This window comes from Myotis daubentonii, chromosome 1 (assembly GCF_963259705.1).
Source record: "Myotis daubentonii chromosome 1, mMyoDau2.1, whole genome shotgun sequence".
NCBI lineage: Eukaryota > Metazoa > Chordata > Mammalia > Chiroptera > Vespertilionidae > Myotis > Myotis daubentonii.
In genome coordinates, this window is record NC_081840.1 from 223,276,840 (window position 1) to 223,282,839 (window position 6,000).

A 6,000-nucleotide genomic window follows, 5' to 3' on the forward strand; every position below is an offset into this window, starting at 1 on the left:
TTGCCATGGCAGCAAGTTCAAAGCCTGCTCTCTGGGTACAATGCAGTAGACTCCATATCAAATCTGAGGGTGATTCCTCTTGCTGCAGACACTCTTGAACACAGGAGTTATTTCTCCAGGCTCTCTACACAGTAGCAGAACAGGGACAGAGTAACTGCACTAAGCACTCCCAATGTGTTAATAAGAAGAATGAAAGATACGTGGCAGGCACTAACCCGACCCACAGCTATCATGAAATCCCACTAAGCAGAGATGGCCAGGATCTTCTCTCTTGTGGGGTGAGAATGGAATATAATGTTTCCTTAATTAGACCACAATTTTGCTCCCTTGCAGGGGAGTCTCAAGTCCATTATTTTTCTCCATGATCCTTGGCTCTGCCGTATTTGCCATCTGTAGTGGGCATTATATTGGAACATGTCTTCCTTGTGGGCTCATAGCATTTGCACTCTGATATGTGCCTACTAAAAGGGGGGAACCGAGTGTCAATTTAAACCTTTAACAGTCTTAGACATTTACAATTTGGGCTTTTATTTTCTCTAGTTGTACAATTTTTTTACTAATGTTCTAGGGGTGTTTTTTTTTTTTTTTTTATCTACAGGATGTCCCAAAAAATGTAGACACACTCTGAACGATTATCAAGTCAGTGTTTACTAACATCCAGTCCATTTTCAAAAACTTAAAAGGACCTACAGAAATGAATATGTATCTATATCTATATCTATCTCTATATCTATATCTATTTTTTTTGGTCAATGCCTGTTTTCAAACTGATGGCCATTCTGATCCCAGCACTGCTAATAACATGAAACAATGGAATTGCAAACATCAAAAATCATTTCATTCTGTATTTGTAGGCCCTCAATTCTTCAACTGTTGCTAGTTTTCTACCATCAACTTTATCTTTTAATAGTGGCCTGGTGCACGAATTCGTGCCCATTAAAAGGAAATTAATTAGAAAAAATATTTTAATATTGCTATTTGCCCTTTCTCTATAATAGAAGTGTCAACCAAATTCACGATCAACAATGACAGATCGAAACACATGCGTGAGATTGGTGCCAGTGAGAGCTTTATATGTATCATGCATGTGTGAGTCAACTTAGCCTTTTATATATATATAGAATAAACTTGCTTAATTAGACCTGCTTTCTGATGTAGCTAAACTTTCTCCAGCCCAGTAAAGCACCCTAACCTCCCTTTCAGGTAATTGTTAGCAACACAGCAGTAAATATCAACATGAAGCAGATTATTATTGTAGATCACACAGGGAGAACAAAGGGTAAAATATTTAACTGCAGCAGTGTTTGACTATATTCTGCACAGTGAGAAAACCTGAAGTCATTTTCAAGGTCCAGCATCTCTTCTTTTTAGTCGGGTCAAGTTTCTAAGCTTTCTAAATGTCAATTTTCCGGCTAATGAAAAGAAAATAGGATTCCACTAAGTCTGCTATCTACCTACTCCAGTAATTCTGTGAGGATCAAATGAGATGAGGCATGGGAAAATGCTTCACAGACATTTGGTTACAGTGTGAAATGTTTGCACCTGGCTATAAAGTCAGTCATGTTCCTGGACTGAAGAAACTTCAAGGAGGCCAGTTGTCACTTGGGAGAGGAAGCTGGGCGTTGCTACATGACGTCATTACCCAGACAGTCAGATACTTAGAATATTAGACTTTTATATATATATAGACTAGAGGCCCGGTGCACTAAATTCATGCATTGGGGAGGGGTCCCCTCAGCCCAGCCTGAACCCTCCAATCCAGGACCCCTTGGGGGATGTCCGACTGCCGGTTTAGGCCTGATCCCAGGGATCGGACCTAAACCGGCAGTCGGACATCCCTCTCACAATCCTAGACCACTGGCTCCTAATCGCTCACCTGCCTGCCTGCCTGGTTGCCCTGAACTGCAACCCCTGCCAGCCTGATCACCCCTCACTGCCTCTGCATGTCAGCCTGGTTTTCCCTAACTGGCCCCCCTGCCAGCCTGGTTGTCCCTTAACTGCCCCCCCTGCTGGCCTGGTCACCCCACACAGCCTGCTGTTCAGTCATTTGGTCATCCCTCACTAACCTCCCTGGCAACCTGGTCGCCCCACACAACCTGTTTGTTCAGTTGTTTGGTCGTTCCTCACTAACCTTCCTGCTGGCCTGGTCGTAAGCAGCCATCTTGTGAGGGTGCGAGGGTCAATTTGCATGTTACCTCTTTATTATATAGGATGTGTTCCCATAAAAAAGTCCAGTGGATACATTTTCTTTGTTCAAAGCTTGATCTGGCTTTACCCATTATTTCAAATCAGTTAAACCTGAAAGTTGTGAAAATTAAGTGAGTTATCAGGAGTTAAAGTGTGTACACATGTTTTGGGAACCCCTTTTATGTCAACACTAGAGGCCCAGTGCATGGGTTCATGCACTGGTGGGGTCCCTTTGCCTGGTCTGCAGGGGTCAGGCCAAAACCGGCTCTCTGACATCCCCCGAGGGGTCCCAGATTGTGAGAGGGCGCAGGCCAAGGGACCCCTCTGGTGCAAGACTGGAGCTGGGGAGGTGCTGCAGGAGGCATGTCCAGCCCGTCTCGCCCAGTCCCAATTGGCTGGACCCCAGCAGCAAGCTAACCTACCAGTCAGAGCATCTGTTCCCTGGTGGTCAGTGCACATCACAGTGACCGGTTGAAAGAACGGTCGGACACTTAGCATATTAGGCTTTTATAATATAGGATGTGCTGATAGCTGCCTACACTTCTTTGCTAGATAGATGTTTAGCTTGGCTGTATTCTTTTGCTTCCTCACTCTCATGACTTTTTTTCTCAACACAATTATGAGTATCAAGCTTGGGCCTTGCAGGACTAGGAGACTCACATTTGGCCTATCTTCACTGATTCATTTTGTACAATTATAAAATGGATACCATCACAATCCATGTGCAAGTTTTTAACAATAAGCATGACCAGGCCAGCTCAGCATAAGACAACAAATGGATGTGTATAAATATTTAAGAAGTATAAATAAATGAATGAGCTGATATATAAATACACCAATTCTCATATATTGACCTTGACATTAAATCAGAACAATTGGAAATCATGTATAAAATTGTGGTTTGGTTTTTTATTTGATTGAAAGAAGGAAAAATACCAAAGACTACTGCATTATTATTATGGATTATGGTTGAGTGATTTGTTGATGAGTTGGAAATGTTTATATTAGTGATAAAATATATAATTCATAAAGTACTATATATTTAGAGAGAAAAATTTTCCCATAACTAATGTTTTATGATAAAAACGTTCCACATAATTTGTTTTTCACTGACAATAATGCCAAAGTAAATTACTTTATAAAATTTAGATAGTTTATTGTCTGTATAAAGTTCAACTTTGAAAAATTTTGCTCTGCAGAGGCAGTAGTAACTGAAATTATCAACAAATTTTGTAAAATAATGCTTAAATTTAGAAATGAACTATGGATTTTATATATTGTGTTCAAACAATGTAAAAAGGTCCCATAGGTAAATTATCAGATCATAAAAATATTTAAAATATTTTATGTGATGAAATGCTATTACTTCTATTATACTTAGCATCTTTCTAATTTGATATTTAGATCCAACTGTATTACTTATATAGTGCTTTGCAAATTTTAAAATATTGAATGATATAAGGCAAACTAAAAAGAGCACTATTTGTTCAATTTTATCAAATTTATATTTCATTAAGCCTATATTTTAACCTTAAAATGGCACAAAATATAAGTAAATTTAAAAAGATTAAAATAATCTAATTATAAAGGAGCATAGTATTTAAATAGACTTTTTTTTCCTAAGAAAATACACTAGTTGAAAATTAAGCACATTAAAAGATGTTCACCATCACCAGTCATTAAGGAAAAGTAAATCCAAACCACCATGGCAAACCACATTATACACACTAAGATGGCTAGATTAAAAAGACAGATAATAACAAGTGTTGGCAAGAATATGAGGAAATTAGAACCCTTATATATAGCTTGTAGAAATTTAAAATGGTGCCACTGCTTTAAAAAAAATAGTTTGGTAGTTGCCTAAAAAGTTAAAATAGGGTTATCATATGACCAGTAATCAACTCCTAGATATATATCCAAGAGAACTGAAAACATATCTCCACACAAGAACTTGTACACAAATGTTCATAATAGCATTATGTATAACTAGAGGCCCGGTGCATGAATTCATACACCAGGGGGGTCCCTAGGCCTGGCCTGCGGGATTGGGCCAAAACCAGCTCTCTGACGTCCCCCGAGGAGTCCCGGATTGTGAGAGGGTGCAAGCCAGGTCGAAGGACCCCACCCGTGCATGATTGGGGCCAGGGAAGGACGCGGGAGGTTGGCCAGATGGGGAGGGACCGCAGGAGGGCTCCAGGGCATGTCCGGCCCATCTCACTCAGTCTCGATCAGCTGGACCCCAGCAGCAAGCTAACCTACCGGTCGGAGTGTCTGCCTCCTGGTGGTCAGTGCACATCACAGCAAGTGGTTGAGTGGCCTTAGCATATCATTAGCATATTATGCTTTGATTGGTTGAACGGACGACTGGATGACTGGACACTTACCATATTAGGCTTTTATTGTATAGGATAGCCCCAAAGTTGAAACAACCCAAATGTTCAACAATGGATGAATGGATAAATAAAATGTGGTATGTCCATACAATGGTAGTATATTAACAGGAATGATGCAACTTGAAAACATTATATTTATTGAAAAAAGGCCACATTTCTTCTATATATGAAATGTCCAGAAAAGATAAATCTATAGAGGCAGAAAATAGACTAGTGGTTTCCTCAGGTGGAGGGATGCGGATGGTCATGAGAGGAGGGAGATATAGGAGGTGAAGAATAATTGGTAAGGAGTTTCTTTTCAAAAAACTATTGAATTATAAACTTTACAAATGTGAATGTATGCGAATTATAACCCTTTTTTCATCAATACTGCTTTGTTGCCTATTCCAATGACCATTTCAATTTATACATTCTAAAGGGTTAAAAATAAAACAATATTATTCAAAATTCACACTGTTAAATTTCATCCAAAAGCATAAGTCAAATAAAACAAAAAATACTGAAAATGACAATTATGTTTTCAAAGTTTTTCCTACAACATTTAAAAGTATATATTACATTAAAAAGAAAGATACACTGCTTTGCTATATAGGATGTATTTCAAAATAAAAATTTTAAATCAAAATGATTTAAGGCAAAATTTAAAGCAATTCTAACAAATACGGGGGGGGCAAAAGTAGGTTTACAGTTGTTCTTATGGAAAATAATCCTATGTAATAAAAGAGAAACATGCAAATTGACCATAACCCTGACACCCTTCCCACTGGCTAATCAGCAGGATATGCAAATTAACTGGCAACCAAGATGGCAGCCAGCAGCCACACAACTGAAGTGAACAGGAGGCTTGCTTGTTCCAGTGACAGAGGAAGCCAAGGTTCCCCGCCTGCCGCAGCCCAGCTCTGAGCTGCACTCTAAAAACTATGTTGCAATTATAGAAGCTAAACAAGCTCCAGAGACCTGCTTTCAGCCAGCTTTGGCCTCAGAGCTTGGAGTTGCAGTGATGGCAACAGAGTTTCAATTATAGAAGCCAAACAGACCCAGAAACCTGCTTTCAGCCCTCAGAGCTGGAGCCGGCTCTCAGCTCCAGTGACAGCTATAGAAGGTAAATAAATCCCAGAATAAAAGAAAAAAAGGAGAGGCTGGGAGCTTAAGTTGCCCTCCAGCCTGAAAATGGCTCTCAGACCCTCACCCAGACATGCCAGGCACCCCAGTGGGGACCCCCACCCTGAAGGGGGTGTGACCAGCTGCAAACAGCCTTCAGCCCGTCATCCAGGCTGGCCAGGCACCCAAGCGGGACCCCCACCCTGATCCGGGACACTTTCAGGGCAAACCAGCGGGCCCCCACCCATGCACCAGGCCTCTATCCTATACTACAGACAGGGCGGGACAGCGCGAGCTGCCATCCAGGCCCCATGTGCAT